This window comes from Choloepus didactylus, chromosome 19, assembly GCF_015220235.1.
Source record: "Choloepus didactylus isolate mChoDid1 chromosome 19, mChoDid1.pri, whole genome shotgun sequence".
Taxonomy (NCBI): domain Eukaryota; kingdom Metazoa; phylum Chordata; class Mammalia; order Pilosa; family Megalonychidae; genus Choloepus; species Choloepus didactylus.
The window spans coordinates 17,829,461-17,854,081 of NC_051325.1; positions in this window are offsets into that span (position 1 = coordinate 17,829,461).

The following is a 24,621-nucleotide window of genomic DNA, read 5'->3' on the forward strand; positions in this document are numbered from 1 at the left end:
TGTCTTTAATAGAGCTGTTCCATGAGTGCAGAGTAAGCCCTGTGAGTTCTTGTAGCAATGTGTAATTCACACAGTCGGGATCTCCTAGTAGCTTCCCCAGTTTGGATGTGCTGGGGCCTCATCCCCTGTATTCCATCAGCTGACACAATGAAACCTCTGTGTTTTTCGTGGCTTGGTATAAATACACAGGGCTTCTTTTTTCACTTTGTTTTCGTGTTCTTCTGAGGATTCCTTACTCCAAAACCAGGTCAAAGTTGCATTATTGTATACAGAATTGTCTTTTCAATAGAAAGGTTATTTGGCATATCTAATATCCTAAACTGCCAGAGACAGAAATCCTCAAGCATGTCCACATGTGTGCATGCGTGTAAATACATATAGATGTCAATACCTACACGTATATATATGTATATTTGTAAAAATATATGTTAATGACTCTTTAAGCCACTGTTATCTGGCTTTTACACCGTCTACACTTGCCGTCCTTTAAATTTTGCTTTTACTAAAAGCATTGTCCTTAGCTCTTTTCTCCTACTCTGACTCTTTGTACTGTATCAACAGTTGGCCAACTACTGTTTGCAGGCCAAACACAGCCCACTGCCTATTTTCTTCAAGCTTTCTAGGAACATAACCGTGCCCAATTGTTTACATATTGTCTACAGCTGCTTTCACTCTATAAAGGCAGAGTGGAATACTTTCTACACAACCTTCTGGCCTAAAGTATCTAAAATATTTACTCTCTGACTTTATAGAAAAAGTTTTCCAACTGTATTAGTCAAAATTCTCCAGGGAAACAGAACCAACAGGAAATATATATTTGTAATGTATAGGTAAATGTTGTAAGATTATTATAGGAATTGGCTCATGCAACCATGGGGACTGGCAAGTCTGAATTCCATAGGGCAGGCCTGGAGTTGGGCAGTGAATTTTCCAGGAGAAGCTGGCTGGCTATAGTAGACAAAGAAATTCTTTCTAACTGCTGAAATCATCTATTCTCCCTTGAAGGCCTACAACTGATTGGATGAGACTTCTCTCACTGCAGAAGATAATCCCCTTTGTTGATTGTAAATATAACCAGCTACAGATGCAATCAACTGATTAATGATTTAAATCCACAAAAAACGCCTCATAGAAACAATCAGGCCAGTGCCTGCTTGATGAGCTACCTAGATACCATCACCCAGTCAAGTTGACACATGAACCTAAACATCACACCATCTCCTGTGCTGTTTTTGCCACACCCACGACTCTGGCCACTCATTTATGGTGCGATAAAATGATCTCCAGGGTGCCTCATTGTTGTATTGTTAATAACATCTTTTGATATCTGCTATTTGAAATTGTGTAGTGTTTCAAATGGGAGCTTGTCCTGACTACTGTAAAGGAATCATTAAGCATCTCATGGGTAATTATACCTTTAGATGTCTCATGTTGGGTGGATGCATATGAAAGGAAAATAATGATATTCCCTAGGTCCCTATTGGGAATCCTTGAAAAATAAGAGGTGATTCTTGATGATGGATAATGAAATATCTGACCCATGTGGACTGTCTCATCTATGATATCAAGAAGCAAAGGATCAAAACTACAAGGTCTTCGAGCCAAGCCAGGAGCATGGGGTGAATGCAGTTAGTTCTTGAGCATCCTTGGAGACACGAGTGGAGACTAACCCTGCTCTGCTATCCTCCAGCAGTACGAACAACTGTGAAGTCCAGCAATGGCCATGCTGCCAAGGCCTGTTGGAGAAGATCTCATTCTATTGTAGCCACCGCCACTTCTGCTTTCGGGGTCCATAGACCAGGGAGTCCTGGCTCTAAGATCGTGAATCTTCAGGACTGAGGGTTGGGGGTTGGAAGCCCATCATGGGCTTCCCTTTTGTCCATAATGTCTCCCCAAGTCAGTCTTCTCTTTCAAGAGCTTGGGTATTAAGAGTGCTTAATTCAAATTGCTTGCAGGGTGGATTAACAAGATTAAAAAGGATTAGCAAGATTGATCCTCTCACCAAGCTCTCCAAGAACCCAGGGTGAGTCAATTGTTAGACATCCAGGGAATGTCAGAGCCAGGAATTGTGAGTTCTACTGGAGCTGAGGGGGCTGGAGACCAGCATTTCTAAAAGGTCCTGCTTATTGAATATGGCTCTACCCCAACACTGAGCTAGGCAGCAAGCAGCGAGCAATTTTGGATTTCATTGATTCACTCAGCCCGTCAGGAGAGGGCCTGCCCTGCTAGTTTCTTGGGTGTGTCATCTCATTCACCTGGAACCAAGGGCCTTGTACACCTTGAGCCATCACTGCAAAGCACATAATGATCATCCCCAAAGTGTACCTCTCTCGGTCATCCCCCCTGGGAGCAGATGATGCACTGGGGCATGGGTGCCCACACGTCACATAAGGTACTAAACTTGGCTCAGCACCTTCTCCTGTCCTCCTTTCCCATTTGTGTTTACGACATCACAGTACATCAGCCACCCAAGCTCAAACCAGGTCACTCTCATAAAGTCCTCTTCTTCTCAGAGAGTCCATCCAAATGGTTACTAAATTCTATCCTTTTAGCCATTCATTTGTCATTGTCATTGTGTACTTGTGTTGTTATAATGATGGCCTGATTGGTCTCTTGCTCTGGCAACTGCCATTCTCTAAGCACCAACCTGAGCATCCTTTACTTGTTTTATCAGGCTTCGCCTTGGCTCCCACCTCGTCGTGATTGTCTTGCTCTCCAGGCTGAAGTCCAAATCCCTTAGCATGTACTGCTGCTTTCTTCATCCTCTGTCCTTGTCTAAACCCACGGCTTCATTTCCAGCCTCATCTTCACTCTCTGCCCTTTAGTCCAGCCACACCCTCTGTCCACATTCTCATGTCTCCTGGAGACAAGGCCATGTCCTCCCCATCACTGCACCCAGCTGTGCTCAGCACACTGGGCTCCAGGGCTGGGCAGATCTCAGCTACTCCAACCCTCTTGGGTTTGATCTCTGTAAGACCCCATGCCTGAATGTAATTGACTTTACATTCAGGCAGAAATCTTTGTTTCATTCACTAATAATTCCTCTTTGCCTAGAATACTGCTTGGCATATAGCGGGCGCTCAATAAATATTTGCAGAGGAATGAATTCAAAGGATTTATTCTTTGTACTCCATTGCAGTTCTTAAGAACCTTTCCTACCTCTAAGTTTCTCTTTCTTCCAAATTAAGGCCTTTTTGCTACAAAGCAAGCATGTTTCCTTGTCTCGGCTTTTGATGGCGTTGGCAAACCAATTAGGCTCCCTTTGCCATCGAGAATAACAATGTGGATTCAGAGGGTTTTGTGACTCCTTGCTGACATTTTTCTCATCTACTCTGAATAGTTTTGATTTCTTGAATATTTCATCAACAACGTTTTACTCTTTTCACCGACCAATCTAGGACAGGCGCATATTAGGTAAGCAATTGCTGATGTTCACAAAACAGTACAAGGTTTTGGCTCGTCTCTTCCAAAACCTAGAGTGTTCTTGAAAGCACCTTGAAAATGCTGCCTGGCACTGAAGAGGGTGTCACGGTATGCTTTGGTCTGGGAATGTCTGTGGACCTGAATGCCTGTGGCTTTGGAGTTGGTTCTAATGGTAATAATCTGGAAATAAAGTTGCCTTTTTCTTCCCCCACTTGGTGGGAAGCACTTTGTTGGCAAATGCAGCCGTTTAAGGTTTATCCTTCCAATGTTGGCTCAAGACCAGTAAGACTCTTTGTCCCCTGAGGGAGGACTGTCCTCAGCAATGTTTAAACTGGAAAGAGATGGTGCCACTTCTGTCCCCTTCTGCACCTGCCTGCTGGCCTGACCATACTCTCTGACAGTGGGGTGGAAGGGAGAGGATGTGGAGGGAAGGAGCAGCTGTGCACCCTGTGAAACACACGTCCAGGATTTGAGCTGCCTCAAGAATCAGGGCCTTGAGTGCCCTCATTTGACCTTCTCAAAGGAGTCTCAGGTGGACATGGGCTGGAAATAGTGCCATCGCCAGCCTGTGCTAGACCCATGCAGTGGCAGTGACAGGGCATCAGGCTGGTTTTACAGACTCCACCAGCCCCTGCATTGTCACCTTCTTTCCAACTGCACCTCCTGTAGATCCATCTCCATTCTGGAATGGAATAATCCTTTTCAGAAGAGAATCAGACCAGGGCCCTTCTCTGGTTAGAGTCCTACAATACTCCCACAGGGCACAGACTCACACCCAAGTCCAGAGTCCTCCCTGCCTGGGCTGGTGCCCCCTTGTCAGCTTCGTTTCTGGACTCACTGTACACGTCTTCCTGTTTCTCGTGCCTGTGTCTCCTTCCAGGTCATTTCTGCCTGGGAAACCCTTTTCCTCTCTTCCCTCTGGACTCAGCTCTATTTAGCCTTTTAGACTCCCATTCCAGGAAAACGACCCATACTCCCAATGCCTCTGTACCAGCAGGAAGTGTTTTGTTCATTTGTAAGCACTGACTGAGTCCCTACTGTATACCAGGTGTTAAAGACCCAGGCTCACCCTCAAGGAGCACATGGGTTGGGTATCCAAGTGTTTGGATCTGTTCCATGATTCCAAAGAGGAAATTAAAGCAGAACATCATCCCTCATATGCAATAAGCATTTAATCGTTTTTTGGTGGGTTTTGTTTAAAAATTAAAAATGAAACATGAGCTTTCAAAGTCACAGGAACATGCCACCACTCAGATATCAAAAAATAATGTTTGCTTTTATGGTGAACATGGATGCTGGGATTATGACATATATTTATTACCACACTGTGCGGCTTTGCCAGCCTTCCAGGGTCTGGTGGGAACAAAAATCAGAAATGTCCTCCAGAATGAAAATTTCCTCATGCCCTGCAGAAGGCCTCCTGTTCCAGGCTCAGAATAAACATTGAAAGTTTGGAGTTTGTGTTTACTCTTACCCTGATGGTGTACGATGACTGCTATGGAAATTTAGATATTGTTTATTAGTGAAAGAAGAGTAACAACCCAGGAAAATAAAACCTATGAAATATTGATACTGGACAATCATAGAATGTGGTTCTTCTGTCTTTGCCTTTCATGTTAGTCAGAAGCCCAGTGAGAAAAGCCTTTTACTTAGTGGAAGGGCACACTGCATCTGTGTATCTGCTGGCCCCATGAGGTAATTCTTTTCTGATAATAAAAAGAGCATTACCTAATTCAAACTTTCATTAAGCTGGCCTTTTGGGAAACTATAAAAAGCACCTAGGCAGAAGATTTATTGACCACCTGATAATGAGGAGACATGACTAAGCTTCTGGAAGGCTCTCCTCCCTCCATGGAGACCGATGGGCAGAATCGATTGCTCTCAGAGAGTAAGGTGTTAGTTTGGGAGCCGATTAGCATTCTGAGCCCAGAAGTCTGAATGTTCCCATTGATATCCAATAGGACCTTGGTTGCCAAGCTACACCTGGTGGGAGATCAACTCTCATATTTTCAAATTTTTCTGTCAACAACCATTTGTCAAACTCAATAAGGTCGATCAAGGTTTAAGAGATTCGAGGTTGCTAAAATGGCACCCAGTAGCTCTCAGGAAACTAGGGATACTTATTGATCCTACAAAGATCACTGGAAAAGTTTTCAGAACTAAACAAGTGATTGGATTTGAATGACATGGCCCAACCCTATAGAAAAGCAACTTATTTAGTTTTGTTTTAGCCTGCTGGGAGAAATACTCTGTACCCAGTGATAATGACACAAAGCATTCTCTGGGAAGGACAATGAAAGTAAAGTGGCACTGTTGGCAGGCCTAGAAACAGCCCAGCTTTTGCCAGGCCATCCCCGCTTGTGGGACCAGTTCCTCCAAGTAGAGTTGTCTGTGGGTACATAGCCACTGCAAAATTCAGTAGCTTTAAACAACCACCGTTTTATTGCTCGCGATTCTGGGTGTCAGGGATTTGGGTGGGGCTGGTGGGTTGGGGTGATGGTACATCTGCTCCATGGGGTGTTGGCTGGGGCCTGGACCATGGCTGAGAGGGACCAAGATGGTGTCCCTCAAGAATCTGGAGCTGTTGGCCAGGGTTCCTCAGTCTCCTCTCTGTGGCCTCTCTCTCCACATGGTCTCTCCTCCCCCAGGGTTTCCTCCACACCCTCCATGGCCTCTCTCCTGAAGGGTAGTCTGGACAAAACAGGAAGGTGTCAGAGGCTTAGACTCAGGAATTCCATGCAACATTCTTTTGGTCAGTGCCAGGGCCAGCCCAGGCTCAAGGAGATGGGTAATAGACTGCACTTCTGAAGGGGAGCATGGCAAAGTCACATTGCACAAAGTATGAGGGATGGAATGGATTGTTGTGGCCATCTTCGGAAACAATCTGCCACAGGTGATTCAATGTCAATCACTTTTGAATGTTCAATGAGCCTTCGAAGTCAGTGCTGTGCCTGTTTGTCCCTGAGGCCCAATATAAGAGAAGCTGACCCAAGGCAGCTTGTGTCTTCTCCGACAAAACTCCTGTCCAAAGTTTGGCAGCCACTATAGTGTGGACACCAGGAAAAACAAAACATTGGCAAGACGATGACATGGAATGATGACATCCACCTCGTGGATGATCCAGCTCTCCTATCTCTCTATTACCTTATTTCCAGATATTATACAGAAGAGATGACAGTTTAAATTTACATCGAGTCAAACAACACCGAGCTGAAGTCAGTTGCCTTAATCTTCTGGAAGGACTCTCAGGAACTTTCTACCTGGATAGTTAATTCTGAGTCATTGCTTCATCACCCTGACTTGGACAAACCTGTGTTGCCTTATTATAATCTTAAAAACATTATTTTTAGTTTTGCTTAGGCTGCTAGCATGTTTATTTTAGCTTTGCCAGCATTTCTCAGTATCATCTCTTCTTTTTGCTAATGAATGACCCCAGAAGACCTTCCGTGGTTGCCTGGCAACAAGCTAGCTGGGGGCAGGGGCTATTCCTGCCCCAAGAAGGAAGGACTGCAGTTTCACCCAAAATCAACTTTCTAAAGGATTCAGGGCCCTCTAAGATTCAAGATCCTAGAATTAAGTGCCTGTGTACCTTCTAATTCCTTTGCTTGAGAATTCCAGATCTGCTCTTATGGCTATGCGAGTCAGCTATTTCTCCCAACCCAGCTTTCCTATAGAAGAAAGAATATCTTAGAGTATGTGTAATTTTTGTAGGGACATTTAGATTTCTTTAAGGCTCTGGGCTACTGTTTATTTTCATGACCAGGTGTGAGCATACACACATATTTTAGATAAATAATTGCACTCAGTAGATGCAATGAATCTGATCCTTGGATCAAAGGAGTGAGCATGTGACCCACTGTCTAAGTACAAAACTTCATCCACCATCAAGACTAAGTCCAAGTGGAGGTCATGTGACCCAAGAAGAACCAGAGTCCTTCCCTGGAACTTATATACTGATACTGAAAGCTCTGTCTGGCTGTGTGCTTGTCATGTATACAGTCATGTATCTCGTCTCATAGAGAAGGTCCCATGTCTTCAGTAGGAGACAATGACACCAACAAACAAAAAGGTGATAGCTAAGCAGAGATGAGAGATGACAGGGAAGGAAGAAACTGGCAACTGAGCCCCCAGTGTTTGGAGTCTTGGAGATCCTAAATCACAGAGGCCTTCCTTTAGTTCTGTGAACCCTTCAGCATCTTCCTGGTTATGGGAGTCAATGCGTTTATTCTTGATATTCAAAGGATTTTATCAGTATACCCAGTATTGTCAACCTTTCACCATATGTATAAGTATTCTGCTTCAAAGTACATGATTGATGTGTAAGTTCCTATTTCCATTCCATCAAGACACATATAATGACAGCATAATATTGGGATTGCCTTTTGTAATACTGCCATAGAGAAATAAAAAGATTGTATAGGTTAAGTATGTTATTTACTCATTTGGATAAAGCTTGAATAAATGTAAATGAAAAAATATCTTCTGGCTCGATAGCCCCTGTGGCTGATTGCATTTTGGCTGCAACCAACAACATCTCTTATCCTACATATTTTCTACAATGTGACCTTGACCTTGAAACTTCACTGGTCAGGATGTTCAGTCTGTTCTTTCCCTTTGAAACTAGGCAAGTTGGTGTCTTGTTTGTAACCAAAGGAATTTGGTAGAAGTGATACTAGGTGATTTCTGAGCCTGAGTCATAAAGGCAATGCAACATCGACCTTGCTAGCTGGGACGCTTGCTCTTGGAGCCCTAGCCTGCCATGCAAGATGTTTGAATACACTGAAACTTTCATGCTGTGAGGAAGCCCAAGGAGAGCCATGTGTGGGTTTTCCAATAGAAGAGGAGGTTCCAGTACAAGAGAAGGTCCAAAATGAAAGTCAGCATCAGTCACCAGACACACAAATGATTCAAAACCCTAACCGTAGGGTTACCCCAGCATGTTATTTCTGGGAGGTCCACAAAGAGTTTCTCACAGGTACCTGCAAAGCAGTCCCTATTTGCTACAAGGATGGGAACCACTATCATCACTTTCTTCCCCTCTATGGTGCTGCCTGGAGATACCCTCCCTATCCCTGCCCTTGGCCTTCCTCCACCCTCCTTTTGAGGGCCCTGTGGAAGAATGAGCTCAAAGCTTCCAGTACTTGGGGATTCTGAGGCTGGTGAAGACACAGCTCTTGGGCAGGTATGTCAGAGTGTCAGGCCAGAATGTCACAAAGCCATGCCTTAGCAGTTTCATGCCAGCTCTAGTAGCCATCTTAATGCTACAACACTTTTATAGTGCTTACTATGCCCCATAGTTCTATTCTAAGAACTATGGAAAAATACTCACTTAACCTCCTCAATAACCTTATCGGTTTTGTTGTTGTTTTAACAGATGAAGATGCTGAGGTACAGCTAGGTTAAGTAACCTGCCCAGTGTACCCAGCTGGAAAATGGTAGAGCCAAGACTCAAATCCAGGTAGTTTGCTCAAAGTCCCTGCTTTTACCCCCTATCTTTCATGACTCTTTCATACTCCAGTCAGTGTGGCCAGAGAGAGATCAGAGGCCACCCTGACTCCCAGTTTCCTAGTTGCCCTTATACCTCCACCCATCAAAAGATCCTCTCTCCTTTAGTTGTAAAACAAAAGTTATGCTAATCTGTGTGTGTGTGTGGTGTCCATCTCTTTCTCTGCTACATGTTCTTGGAAGCAGATTATTGCTTGTCTTAATCTATGGATGAAGGTAAGAGCAGCCAATGTTTATTAGAAGAGACGAAGCAGCCCGGACCCAGCCAAGCCTAAAGGTATCTGGGTTTTTAAGAGCTTTCCAGGCCCTTTGCTGAAACTCATCAGGCCAGAGTAATGATGCTGCAGTTTGCCATTTATTCTCGTCGGGGTTAATGAAGATAAAGGGGCTCTCTTTATGTGTCCAGTTGGGCTTAACAAATTAACCAGGGTGCCAAAGGGGTACGTGCGAACAGAATATCTGTTCTCATAATGTTCATTAGGAGAGAGAAAGTTAACTAACCTTTTTTTTCTGTTTCTTTTCCCAGGGCCCAGGGAAATCTGTGGAGCTGAAGCATCATCCCTAATCTTATTTCTGACAGGCTTTTTCCTAACTTCTCCTTTTATGATTCCTTCACAGCTGTTATTTTGAATCAGTATCATTATGTGTTTAAAAAAATATTATGCTCTGTTTCTCAAAGCTAACTGCCCAGAACTAAATATCCTGGCCCTTTTGGGGGGGATGACAGGCTGTTAGAAGCCCAGAAAAGATGTTTGTTTTCTTCTTGTGTCTTCTTGGCAGCTCCTGGTGAATGAATGAAAGCTGTGGGTCTCAGATTTTTGCTACAGGTTCACTGTGAGACCATAAACAACCATATTCCCTGTGGTAGATTCCAAAAAATGGCCCCTGATTCCTCTCTTCCCTGAATCCACCCCCTTTGCAATACGACTTTGCCAGACCTCTCTCAAGAGGTGAGTCTATTACTCCATACTTTAAATCTAGGTATAGTCATGTTATTTGTTTTGTGCAATGGGACATGAGCAGAGGTTTGGAAAACACTGGTGCTTTGGGGTTTGTTCTTTCTTGCTGCACCTGGAATCTCGAAACCACTATATTATCTGGCCTGAGCTAGCCTGCTCAAGAATGAGAGACCATGTGGAGAAAAAACCAAGGTACCCCAGCCAATTTCACCCTCATTAACTCAGCTGACAGCCTGCCAACTGCCATGCAAGTGAGGCCATCCTAGATCATCCAGCCACCAGCCAGCCTGCCCACTGACAATAGACACATGCAGTTTCCACCTTGCTAGATGAAGGATTTGGTTGACTTCCAATAAGCTAGACACCCTTCAGTCAAGGGCTATGTTTTTTATCAGAGGTACCTCTAGGACCTCTTTCAACATTAAATCTGCATTGAATACACAAGTAAACTCTTCCCTCTGATCTTGAAAATACAGGCCAGGGTGAAGCAAGAACATCTGAATCAGGTAAACAAAGTCTCTATTCAGTTAGCCTTTTTTCAGATCCGACTATCAAAACTTGCTGAGAGTTTGAAAGCCAATTCATGAGTGTCTCACAGACTGAACAAAAGTACACCAAAATATAACTGATGATATTTGGATCCACCTGGTTTAGACATATTAGTTTTATATTCCTAAAATGGTGTAGTAACCCCAGTTTTTTGAAAATGAATCATTTGAGAAGCACTAAAAATCACATGGTTGATGAACCAGAGTCAGGTTCTCAAAAATGTAAAGTTAGATACATGTATTACATCTGTATCTCCAGGAAAAATAATATAGCAAAGATGGGGTCTCATTTTATTACTATTTCCTCCTCCTTTTGGGATCATCAACCCTTTTTTTGGTGTGTATTGCTTGTTGTCTCATGGTTTCTGTGGGTGAGGAACTCAGAAAGGGCTCAGATGGGCGTTTCTGGTTCAGGTTTCTCATGTGGTTGTGGTCAGAATGTGGTTAGAGCAGGGACAGCAGGGCCTGAGATTGTCAGACTTCTCTCTCTTTCTCTTTGTGTGGTCTCAGATCCTTACATTGTGGTCTCTCTGCATGGACACATTTGGGCTTCCCCATAGCATGGCCACTTAAGGATGGTCAGATTACGTAGCAGCGTAGGGCTCCAAGCCAGCATCTCATGAGAAGGCTGACCTTTTGTAACTTAGCCTCAGAGTTCACTCTTCTGCTGTAGTGACAAAGCCAGACTCAAAGGGAGGAGATATAGATGCCACCTCTCAATGGGAGGACAGTCACAGTCACATTGTAAGAAGAGCAACGGGTGGGAGATATCACGGCTATCTCTAGAAATACAATCTGCCACAGGTGGCCAAAGGCAAAATCTCAGATTTGATCCTGAATCTGTTTTTGATCCACGTTTCCTTGGCATTTATGGAATTTACCTGATTGTTGTCACTTGGGTCCTTTCCCTCAACTACCTGCCCCCATCAATGTCCAGCTGCAATATGTCATTTACGAAACAAAACACAGACAGCCAACATGTCAGCTGGAAGCAAAGGTGAATAAAAATGGTCTAAGACCAAGGGGTTTCAGATGATCGCTGAGTAGCTCTGCTCTGTTTAATAGCCAAGAAAATTCAGAAGTCTGGGAGAGCACTGGGGTGGAAAACATTAATCAGTATAGCCTTGACTCCAGCTCCTATCAGGAGGAGGGTAGCTGAAAGGGGCCATCTGGATCTGACCTTCCTTGTACACTGTACACATCATCTCACGTATTTTGCAAATGTGTGTAAATGATTTATTGTCTGTCAAGCTTCTAGACACCCTGGGATCATACACACTAATACAAAAGCTAAATACAAAAGAAAAATAAAGGAGGGGGGTGTTGCTCATAGTTTAAATGCTGTTATGTGCACTTTCCCACAAGACCTGGCATGAAAACAAAGAAACAGAAGTGATTCCATCAGGGTAAGTAGTATCTTCTGAACCATCTCCCTCCATCACAGAGCAAGGGGCCTCTACTCTAAGATGAGAAAGCAGCTCCTAGCAGGGCCTTTACAAGTACACCTCAGGGTTTTGCAGCTGTTACTACAGTTCCCCTTTCAGACCATACTCTTCCAATTTCTAAAAAGATATAGCTCATTGTGCAAATGTTGTAAGTTTGAAATTATTTCCAAATGATTTTTTTTAATGTTGCTCATGGAAACACTTTAAAATTTTATTCTAAGCAACTCATTACTGAGAATGAATGTATTATGTACCCACTAGTGGGATGGACCCCATAGCAGATTAGAAAACAATAATACCTATTGACATTTAAGCACAATCAGTCCCTGTAAGAAGCTGCCAACTCTTAAAGGGCAGTTATTCCTTGTACTATGAATGCTTTTTTGGTTCACGATCAGTTATAAGCCTTTTTGAAATAGAGACTTGGTCTTAGCTTTGGTGGCTTTAAGTTCTTACCATATCATGAACCAACAGGTAGTTCAAGGCCATTGCTTTCTCCCAAGTTGCTGTTCTGAAAGATCTTCTCTAACTAACACCTCCTGGCCAGATCTTCAGTTCCTTGACACCGTCCCCTCTGGAGACTAGATCCAAATGGAGTTTGCTTGGAGCTGGTTTTGCTTTGTTGCCTTTTTGAGTTCCTTTGACCCTCTCTGGCATTTCAGAACTTCTATGTAAACAGTCTCACTGCCCTCCATGGGGTTATAATACATTAAAAATCCTCTTTTCATCATCTCACTTATTATCTGAATTACATGGCACTGAAGCAGTAGAAGATTCCCTTTTCACCATGACAGACTGATTTTAACAATTAACCAGGGAACTATTAAATTTTACATCACTGCTCGACTGTCCTTATGAAATTAGTATCAACAGCCATGGTTGGGAGGATTCTAATGAGACAAAGGGGCTTGTGTGGTAGCAGGACTGGAGTATCTTTGCTTCCAGAGTAGCAGAGGCATAGATCTTCTAAACACGGATCTTAAAATTTGGCATCTGGATGACTTTTGTAGAGGGGAGACTTGAAAATGCACCTTGAATTCTTTCCAGCTTTACTTGATCCTGGAATGGAAACAGAAGAAGAAAGCCAACTTGTACAATGCCTCATTGTCAAAAACTGCAGTAAAACTACTACTATAAATCCATATTAACTTGGACCAAATGGGCTGTGTTCCTTCTCAGAGTGAACTATCTGGAAGTATGGAAAGAGGGACATGGGACACATAAAGATTAGTTGTTTTTCCTACATCTTATCAGGCAGGTCCCTTTGGGGGTGTTCACAGAGTGAGCTGGGTGAGGAAAGGATGTAAACATCAGCGAGTGGCCAGGGAAGAGTGTCTTAAAGTCACTTTCCACTTGGGTTTTTACTATTTTTTTATTTTTAATTTTGAATTCTACTTCTGTCGCCGGTCGTCAGCATGCCCCATAGCCGTCTTTGGAGGAACACTCAACATTATGTTTTCAATGATGATTTTTCATGGCCACCGTAGCTGATGCTTTTAGCACCACTCCCACACCCCCTCAGCACCTCACATCCAGGAAACCCTATTGGAAACACTTAGAACTCTCTCAAGACGTGCCAGGGGGTTAGTCCTCTGGAAGCAGCCCTCAGCCAAAGATAAATGGAAGCTGCAGAATCAATATCTCGGCTTCCTCACTCTTTGGGTGGGACCAACTCTGAGGCTTGTTCCACACGGTGTGATCCCTAAGGGAATTGAGTTCCAATTGCCCATACTGGAAATCTGCTCATGTTGGCTCTTTTTCCCAGTCCTACTTCCTCATCCCTCTACAGGTACTTTCTGAGATAAACTCCCAAATAAATTCATGTATTCTTTGTATTAGGATCTGCTGCCAGAGGAATCCAACTGAAGACACAGCCTTTAAAAAAAACCAGACATACCATTTTGTTCATTCATTACTCATTCACTCTACATGTCCTCTGAACACACCACATGTAAAGCAAAATGCAAGGAGCTGGGGATAAAAAGATGAGAGGCGTGTTCCTTCCCGATCCTTAGAACTGACCTAAAACAACATCATGAGAGAGGCACGTGAGCTCTCCCAAGATCTCCACCCCAAGAGTTCCACCTGTATGTCCCTTAAACTGATTGTGAATGGATTGCTACACAAATTGTGCTGATGTTTTTCCCGCCCAGAGATTCTTCTCTTCTTATCTTTTTCTGTTTCTATTCAGTTTGGGCGTCTTGGAGATATGTATCTTATTTTTGAACATGGCTATACCTTATTTTAAATTTGTTGTTGAAATGCAATATAAATACAGAAAAGTACATGTATCATGAGCTCGATGAATTTTCACAAGAAAACATTAATGTTTTCACAGAACATTACTAGCACCCAAGAAATCTTCAGGCCCCCTTCAGTCACCCTTCCCCTCTCCCCATAAGGATAGCCACTATATTGACCCCCCACAATGGAGCAATTTTGCCTGTTTTTCTACTTGATATGTCTATGTTTGTGCAGTTCATCCATAGGTCCATATTTCATGTTCATTGGTCTGTAGTATTCCAATATTTGAATCTACCATGACTTATTTATCTGTTCTATGGTTGATAGGCAGTTGGGTGATTTCCAGTTTAAGGCTATTATGAATAGTGAGGCTATAATAATTCTAGTATATCTTTTGGTATATATATTTGTATTTTTGGGGGGTATATGCCCAGGAGTGACATTGTTGGGTCTTAGGAGGTACGTGTATGTTCAGCTTCAGTTGATGCTGACAGTTTTCCAAAGTGGTTTTACTGGATTACACCCCCATCTACAGAGTATTGAGTGTTCCATTATTCCATACCCTCACCCACGCTTGGTTTGATCCATCATTTTCATTTCAGCTATTCCAATGGATGTGGGCTATGTCTTTTTAAAATTTTCTATAGAGAAACACAGATTTTATCTGTGTTTGCAGCAGAAAACCCCAAATCTCATATTAGGGCTTTTTGATCGTTGTAAATGTATACCTGCCAGAAAATCTTCTGTTTTGCACTGTTTTTGTCCATAATTCTTTGAAATCATGACTCATCTTGGGAACCTGCCTTTTGCTCAGCCAATTTGAATACTCTAACCAGTGAATCTCCTTCTCCCTTCCAGGGAGGTGTTTGTACTGCCCCCTTTCTAATGAAATGTGGGTCCACTCACCTTAGTGTTCCATTTTGGCAGTCCTCTCTGCCTCATTATCTCCTTGATGCATTCATTTTTCACTCCATTTTCTGCTTGATCTCTACCATTCTTTTGAAACCCTATTATTATTTTTTTTTCAAAGCAATGAGGATTTCTTTCATTTTCTTTTACTACGTTTTCATCTTTTCTCAGAAAGTCCTTGAGAGGTCATTCAAGTTTGCCTGCTTTCGAAAGCCCTCTCCTTTTGCTTCTAAACATTAATTTGTTCTCAAAGGTGATAGTTTGGTTAGGCATGGTTAAGAGCATGGGCTCCTAAGTCAGACAGCCCAGGGTCAAACGCCAGCTCTGCTACTTACCAGCTCTTCAGCCTTGGGCAAATGTTATAACTACTGTAAGCCTCAGTCTGTTCATCCATAAAATGGAGAGAGTAACTAACTCTCTCATAGGGGTGTTGGAGATTGAGATATTCACCTTAGCATCAAGCGTAGTACATACTATTATCTAATTAAAGTTAGTGTCGATCAGATCATATCATGAATTCCTCTAACATATCATATGGAACTTCCATTCCCTTTCTTTTTTCCATAGCTTCCTCTTTTCCTCATCCCTTCCTCCTTCTCTTCTTGCCTTCCTTCCAGAGAAATTCCCATTTGTCAAATGAAATAAGATCACTGAGCTCTACACATGTCAGATGGCAGGACTAAGGAGCCCAAATTGGGGTTCAAATCCATCCTCTGGCACTGGCTAGTTACGTGACCTTGGGGATTATGTTTTTCAACTGGAAGGCATCTTGGTGTCCATGTTGTCTAACTCCCCTACTGTGCAAATGAACAGATAGACTCCCAGAGTAGGTATGTGGCTTGCTAAAGTTCACACAACTAAGTGTTGGCCGATGTGAGACAAAACCTTCCTTCCTGGCCAAGATGACCAAAAAAGGTAGCCAACAGGATATTGAGCGTGGTGCTTATCCTAGGCTGTCAAGAGAGCAGTTGCGGCATGATCAGAACCAGTCATGATGGGCAGACTTCAGCCCCAGGATGAGAGGCAAGTGGGGAGTAGGGAAATGAGGCCAAAATGTTGACCAGGTGTCTGGCCAAAAGGTGTCGAGGGAGGTGCCAATGCCAGATCCTGACAGAATCAGCAAAAATAAAATGGGGGCTCCAGGAGAAGATGCGGGAAACTCAGGTTAATTCTAGAATCCAGATCTAATGCCCGCCTTCTGGCTCAGACTGCAGCACATCTTAGAAGTGGCAGCCACCACCCAACTGTGCCTGGGTAACAACTCAGATGTGGTAACAGGGCCTGTCGCTGGTAGTTGCAGGTCTTAAATTTCCATCTCATCTTAGTCATTTGTTCAGAAAACCTTCACGTGGAGTGATGCCCTAGTCATGTTGTCTACTCTAAGGTAGAGAATGTGTTTGCTTCCAGTTATCCTCAGCACCCAGCATGTATTATTCAGATTGGAGAGGCTCTTTGCAGTGGTGACAAACATGTCTTAAAATCCCATAGCCTTTATACAGCAGAGTGGTTTCTCTTTTTGTGCAAAATCTGGTGTGGACTGGCAGAGGCTCTCCTCCAAGCAGGCACTCAGATATCCAGGAGCTTCTACTTTGTGGCTCCACTGTTTCAACACGTGGCCTCCACAGTACATTCCAAAGAGGAAGAGAGCATGGGGGAGCCATGTTGCCTTTTTACTGTTTTAGCCCAGAAGCACTCACATTTCTCCAGCTCAAAATCCTAGTCGTGTGGCCTAAACTGACCACGAGGAGGGCTTCAGAATAGAAAGGAGCCTGCATAGCCTTTAGGGAGGGCAGAGTCACTGCCTCAGTGCAACAAGTTGTGTGGCTGATGGAGTTTCAATGACAGAACACACAAACTGAGCCTCTTTGTCTCAGTTTTTTTTATGTGTAAAATGGATGGATATAAAATAATAATATCTATTTTCAGATTTGCTTTGAAGAGCCATTGAGATGATAAACGTGACAAAGTCCTTTTAAAAGTATAAGATACTGTTGGAACTTTTGTAGGTTGTGACTTTTCTTCCCCCCACCCCAAGGCATTTTGTACGTGTTATAGTATTAGTGTGCAGTACATTTGAGCTACAGAGCTTGACCGTGAACAGAGAGAGTTTACACAGGACTGAATCCTGTTTATTATTATTTTTTTTTGTATCTTCAGTGCCTACTAAAGATCCTAGCATATAATGATCCAGAATAGTGTCTGTGAAGTGAATGGATGTCTGAGTGAGGAAGCTTGGAACCTCACCAAGGCTGTAAAGAATGCAAACATACTCAAGTCCTCTGATTTTCAGACATAACATACATCTCTTATATGTAAATCTCTACCCTGGTATTCCAAATGGACTGAACATTATCCCTTTCCCCCTTCCCTCCAACCATCTTGCCATCTCTTTCACTTGACTCCATAAACTCTTTCCTAGACTGCAGTCACCACAGTTGTAAACTGGCCCTTTGCGTCAGGTATACAATCATATATTCTTTGTTGTGTTTTCTCTTTCCTTAACCAAAATAATCATCCTTCCTCCTTGGCTGGATGGGGACAACTTTAACATTGGCAGGAGCAGGAGCAGGGACACCAATGGTCACAGCAACAGCTGACCAAGGGCTTACCCTGGGCCAGGCACTGGGCTGGGCACATTCCATCCATTGTGTCTGCTCATCTATGGGTGAGATCTTCTTCCCATGTTAGAGATGATGCAATAGGTTTTCAGATTTGGTCAGGTGATAAGAGGGCTGTATTTTGAACCCAGGAAAATCTGATTCCAAAACCTTGGCTCTTGACCGCTTTGTAGTATTTCTTTCAGAGTCAGCCACAACTCTCCTTCCAAATGGAGATGTTGAAATTATCTTTCTTTCCTATCTCACTGTGCTTTTTTTCTTTGTCAGCCCTCCGTTGCAAGGAACCCTCGGAAGTCATATTTTAAGCAACCATGACTGGCTGTTTCAAACATAAACCATCCTGAGGGAAATTCCATGAGACTATGGATAGATTTACATAGGAAACAGATAGATTTCTCTGAGAGTTGCTACCCTAGAACTGCAGCTTGTTTCCCCTGAAGGTTCAGATAAATTCATTTAGCCACTTTCCTATCTTCTTTAAATTTTACTTCCTGTCATGGCTCATGTCTCCTAATTACGTTGATTTTAGTCTATGGTTCTCCAGTTACTGTTGCTGAACCAAACCACCCAAACTTGGTGATATAAATCAACAACTCTTTTGTTTTGCTCGGTGGGCCAGGAATTTAAACATGGCAGAGTGGAGAAGCACTTCTCTGTTGTATGATGACTAAAGCCTCAGTGGAAAGGACTTGCCTGGCTGAGGGTGACTCGGGCATCTGCGAGGACTAGAACATTTAGGGCTGGAGGATCAACTTCCAGGTGGGCTCTCTACTCACATGTCTGATGCAAGGGCTGGGGTGGCTGAAGGATGGGCTCTGCTGACTCTCCATCAGTGCATTTACATGTTCCCATGTGGCTTGGACTTCCTTATAGCATGGCAGCCAGTGTATGGAGAACAAGGAGCCCAAGGGCAAGTCTTCAGAGAGAACCTGGCAGATGATGATCTAGCCTTGGTAATCACACATCATATCTTCTGCCTTACTCTCTCGAGTCATTCTCTCTGAATCATAAATCCAGCCCATATTTAAGAAGAGAAGTGTCAAAGAATTGGAAACTATTTAAAAAGCTGCCACTAGTGACTCAAGAGCACCTCACTCATGCATTAATATTCTTTAGAACAACTGGGTATATCCCTGAGAGAAGAAAAAAGAAAGTAACACAAACAAATAAACAATAAGAACCACACAACCAAAAAAAAAAAAAAAAAAAAAAAACGGGAAAAGCTAAATTGGTGAGCTAGTACATGGCACAATTCTATGAAACACCATTTGTAGCCATTAAAATTATGTTTTCAAGTGATGTAAAAAGACAAGGAAAAATGTGCCAAGGTATTAAGTCGAAAAATGTTACAAGATAGTGTATGACACACGATCACCTTTACATACACAATAGGTTACAGATTGAGGGGATTTGGCATTGTGGATGATTTCTCTTTTCTTTTGCTTATCAGTACGTGTAAATGTTTTTACAATAAGCATAGGCTGCTTTTGTACTAAGGAAAAATCAGATAGGAAGAAGAAGGAATTTGGGAAGATGAAAATGTTGGCATTCATTTCAAAAGACCAAGGAAATGTTTTGGGTCAAGCCATTGTTTATTCACATGTGTGCAGAAAGCTAGACCATGTGGGCCTTTTAGGGCCTGGGAGGCCCAGGAGTGGGCTGATTGGAAGCTAGACCTTAGAATCGTCGTGGGGAGGCCTTCGCTTTGGGAAGGAGGAAGTTGGACGGGGAGTTAGTGGCAGATCCAAGCCCAGAGCCCTGGCCTCTTGGCCTCAGCTAGAGCAACTTCCCTCCATCTGGCATCATCACTTAGAAACAACAAGCAGTGCCTGCCTGTGCTGTTTGTGAAGGACTGACCTATTTCCACAGCAAGTGGGTGGCTTTGCCTGCAGCACTGCATCTACTGAGGACTCTCGATGCTCTCTGGCTTGGGAAAGTTGGGTGTGAGTCTATGGAAATTGAACTGGGTGTTGCAAAATCTTACCACTCATTGGTTATAACCAATGACAGGTAACGGTTGTATTCTGAAAGAAACTGAACTTGAGAGTAAAGAATGAAAAAGTTTAAGGCCAGTGAGCTTGCCCCACTAAGGTAGGCACAGGAAAGACTCAGCTTTCAGGTAGGCTGTGGGGAGCAAGGGCCCCATACTTCTGGGGACATTGGTGCACCTAAAGGCAGCTCAGAAAGAACATATCTTCTCTGCCTCTAGGATGCTTTCCTTCCATATCATGAGACACATGTTCTACAGATCCCTGAAAACAGTACAAGATTCAAGTATTTTGTCATTAATATTCTTTATTTTGATAATGCTTTTTCAATATCCAACCCATTAGAGCAAAAGTCTCAAAAAAGAGCTTATTGCTGCCCACACTTTACTTAATACCTGCTAATCTTTTAATAAAGAGGCAGATGGAGATATTATAGTTGACAAGACGAGGGAGAACTGAAGGTATCAGGAAAGAGCAAACACTTACAACCTGGACTTAATAATTCAGAAGGTTTCCTGGACAGGACCAATGCCAAAAATATTTCCAAGGACACGGGTGTGGAATGAAGAGTGCTAGTATCGTGGACAGGGGTAAAGTCTGATTTTTTTTCCCACAATTTTAATTCGGCTAGAAATAGTGTTTCACAGATTGCTTTCCCAGTTTTTCTTGTTATTTTCAGAGACAAAGTTAAATAGTGGTTAATTTTTTCGTATGGTCATAGGCCCAGGTGGTATGAGTGGTTTCCCTTAATTCCTAGATGATATTTATCTGCCTGTTTTGTTGTCTTCTGTAGGAGAGAAAATCCCTGCCTCTTCCTCTTCTTCTTTCCTTATTGAAGGCCTCTCATGCTACTTTTTTTTCCCAATTCTCTCAAGGACCTTAGGGTAGTTATGATTCTTTTCATTTAAAAATGGAGGAGACTCTAGACTAGTGAAAGGTAGGTAACTTGCCTAAGGCCACACAACTACCAAGGTATTAAGGTGTGATTTGAGTTTGCGCTATATGGGGATGTTTTATTTCTTGGGGGTGGGGATCCTCTTGGTAGTGGTGGGGTGGTGGGTCCTTCACAACAGATAGGAAGGTTCTAGGAAGAGTTTTGGATGATACAGACTGTAGGGCCAAGACTCCCCTGAATCAGAAGATTCAAGAAGTTTCCTTTAGTAGAGAAACCTTAGAGATTCCTTCTGGTTGCAGGGTCAGCCTGGGAGGGTGTGGGTGAGCAGAGCTGGTGCTGGAGAAAGACACACACAGCACCACGGGACCTCCGCCCCTGGCAGTGTAAAAAGTTCCATACTATATCACTTCACTTAGAGAGCATTTAGAATCCAATCCCTTTTTGACCTTAAATTTAAATTTAAAATATCAATTAAATAAAAAAAATAAGTTCTTTAGAAAAGTTAGCTAAAGCATCCTTAAAGTGTCCAAATGCACATAAAATAGCAAAGGACACCCCCAGGACACATTTACAGAATGGTGCAATTTACTATTTAAAATATGAAAATAATTCAGAAGTACCCAGAGGTAAATTTGTTTAAAAATGTTTTAAAAGCCAAGTAGATTTCAAACAAGACTAGACACTGGAAAGGATCCAGAGAAGGATTAAATTTTAGGTAAACTGATCATTAGATGACTAATCGTTAAGCAAACTAGCTTCCAGGAGAATTAGCTCAAGCCCAGGAAGACTCCTTGGGTGCTGTAAGTGATCTTTGCTAATACTCTGGCAGGACTTTGAGTGACAGTGAAGGTGGAACTTGCAAGATGGTGACAAATTCTTTAAGATCATATTGTTGTGTGGGGGGTAGATATCAGAATAATGGGGATAACTCATTTCTAGTTGGACAATTTTTCTTGCCACATTTCCAAGGGAGGGGGGCTGGTCTGGTTTGAGAAAAAAACCCTTTATTATCCCCCAAATGGGAGGATCCTATGCTGAGCATAAGAAAATGAATGTTTTGGGATTACGTGGGGGCAGCAAAAGATACTGGGAGATTCTTAGCAGCTGCTGAGTAAGAAACTTTGGGCAGAAAGAGAGATGTCTAAAGAAGATTTTAAAGAAGAATTCCATGGCCTTGGTAATGCCTTTTACCATTCTCAAAGAAATCTAGAATCAGGACAAATGTTACTCTTCAAGTGTCTAAGGATTTTTTTTTAAAATTGTATATTGACAAGCAAAGACAAACTTCAAGGCTTCCAGCTATATTCAAGTTACAGTCTGCTAGGAAAGGTAATGAAGGATAGAGGCTAACATTTTGAACACTTTCAGTTAATATTCCTTTTAATGTCCAGAATACTTTTGAGTGAGAAGTGTCAGATGATCTAATACAATGCATCTCCAAACATCTGGGAGAAGGAATGTGTATATAGGGTGATTGAAGCCAAGAGAACTACAAACTGGGTTCATAAAGTGATGACTGGCAGATATATTGTTCAACCCACTCATTTTTTTATTTAATTGAGCCAAAGACAAAAATCTGGAGATTTCACATTAAAGTTGGATTTCTAACTTCTGGTGGAAAATTGGACAGTATGAGAATAACTTCCCGCCCGGAGCTGATTGGACGGTCCTGAGAAGTGGCTGTCCCGTCTCAGTGGGACAGGTGGTCTCCAGCTTCCCACTAGCCCCAGCACTCCTGTCCGCCCCGCACTGTCAGGTCTGGTCACTCTTGATGTCCTGCCCCTGCCAGCTCCAGACTGATTAGGAGCCTCGAGCCCCAGGCACCTGCATCTGTTTATTGATCATCATGATCAGGTCAAGGAAAGGCTGAGGATGGGGACGGTCTCCCAATGCTGTCTTCTCAGGATACTATGTGGCAAGGGAAAAACAAGGACTCCCATGAATTAAACTTAAGTCTGGTACTTTTGCAACATAACAGCAGGGAGAAGGGAGCAGGTGTGCCTGGGGGTTGTGGGGAGGAAGGAAGCAGTTTTCAGGAAATATAAAGCTCCATGGAAGGGAATGATGAAGAAGATTACAGCCAGGAAATAAACCCATATAAATATTTGATAGGGGGTTCTCAAGCAGCAAGTAGGACAGAGGAGAGGACAATAAATAGAGGTAAAACAACAACAACAAAAAAGATGAAGATGTTCTTGAAATGTATTCGAATGAAGCCAGACATCTTTGGGGTCATTACAGTGTGAGAATGGAGAGTAAATGATAAACGAGGCTGGGAGTGCCGGGCATTGAATTTTAATGTATTCTTGGGGATTTATGAGAAAGCTAAGATTGGTTCCTTGAGTTTAGGCTGGAAGTTCCTCTAAGTATCACTTCTTGGGCCTTTTGTGAGTCACAGCAGAAAGCTGGAGAGGGGGAAGGATGGGTGGGAATAGCAGAGCTGCCAGCCCATTGTAGTCATCCCATGCATGCCAGCTGCTGCTGCAGGTAACAGTGGCTCTTGGGAGGCAATAGCTCCCCCAGGCCAGCAGGCTTCTGCAGCTGGTACTACTGAGTGGTAAACCCAGCAGGGTCTCGAACCTGCTCCCTGCATCCCAAAGAAAGCCACAGTCCCTCTGAAGTCAGGAAACTTTCCCAAGAGCCCAATCTAAATGCAAGTGAACTCTCCAGAGAGGGTGGCCCCCAGGGAGAGAGCATCTTGGGCTCCTAGATCTCTCAATTTTGCTCCAAGGAAGAGCAGGATTGAGCATGTTGTGGAAAATTGAAAAAAAAAAAAAAAGAAAGAAAGAAAAGAAAAGAAAAAATAATGGCCACAATGTTTTGCCATTCCTTCATTCAAGAGGTGGAGTCCATTTCCCCACCAAGCCCTTAGACGTGTGAGTGAGGACATCCTGGATCGGTCCGCTGTCAGATGACTAGCTGCTGACCACAGGCACTTGCATCACTTGGGCACTGGAGAAATCACCTTGAGAAGAACATGTGCCTGTTGCAACCACTTAATTAAAGGAAGGAACTGCTCCGGTGGCCTTACTAAAAATGCAAAAGGAATGCAGATGAATTAAAATACTTCTGGTTAAAATGATAACTGCTATTACTCAAATTGTTTCAGCTCTGTGGGAAAAAAAAAAAAAACAAAAGATGAAGGTAAGAGGTAATTTGGGGTGAAAATGACTTCTAACCAGGGGACAAAAAAAAAAAAAAAAAAAATTGCCTCTCAATTCTCTGAAATCAACCCACAACTAAAATTATCTTGAGTCCTGTTCTTCTGAAACTTGTTGAGAGAACGACAGAGAGACAATTCATTTAGTCATTCATTCACTCCTTTGAACTGTGTCCTTCCTGGGTACACCGCTTTCTCCCCTCCCTTATCCATTTCAATGTGTTGCAGATCTTACCTTTCAAATCTCTCCAAATGCATTCACTTCCTCTCCAGTCCAGCCCAGTCAGCCCAACCCTCTGCCCTGTAATCTGTTCTTCACGTCACAGTTATTGCCCTCTTTGCAAAATGAAAATCTGTCACTTAAAATCCCTCTAGCACATCCAATAGCTTTTTGGATAGAAATAAAATAAAAGTGAAGCTTCTTAACTTCTTAACTTCCTAAGAAGGTTTCATTATTTTTTCTTTTCTTATCTTTCTTTCTTTTTTTTTTTTACGGTAGGAACCATGACTGGTTTTGCTCTTACTTCAAGCACAGTGCTCCAAAGCACAATATGGCTTGATACATATTTGTGGAATGGTTGCATGAAGGAAGGTGGACCCTTTTTGATAGTGAGAACAGGAGTTTAGAGCAAACAAAGAGAACATACAAGGTTTCAGTGATTAATCAGAAAGGCTTTATTCTGTACTTCACATAGGCATGGTCCAATGGGTCAATGTGGTGTTGTCTGGAATGTCTTAGATGACCTTTTAACCACCTGTGAGATGGATATAGGGTCTTTCTCTGTTTATTCCAGGAGACCATTTGTTCTCTGTCTTTTCATCATAAAACTTGTCCCAACAACAAACTGACAGATAATTTTTCTTCTGCTCTGGAAAATATATTATCTGGACTTTAAACTAGATCTGAGTATAAAGAAAACATAATTC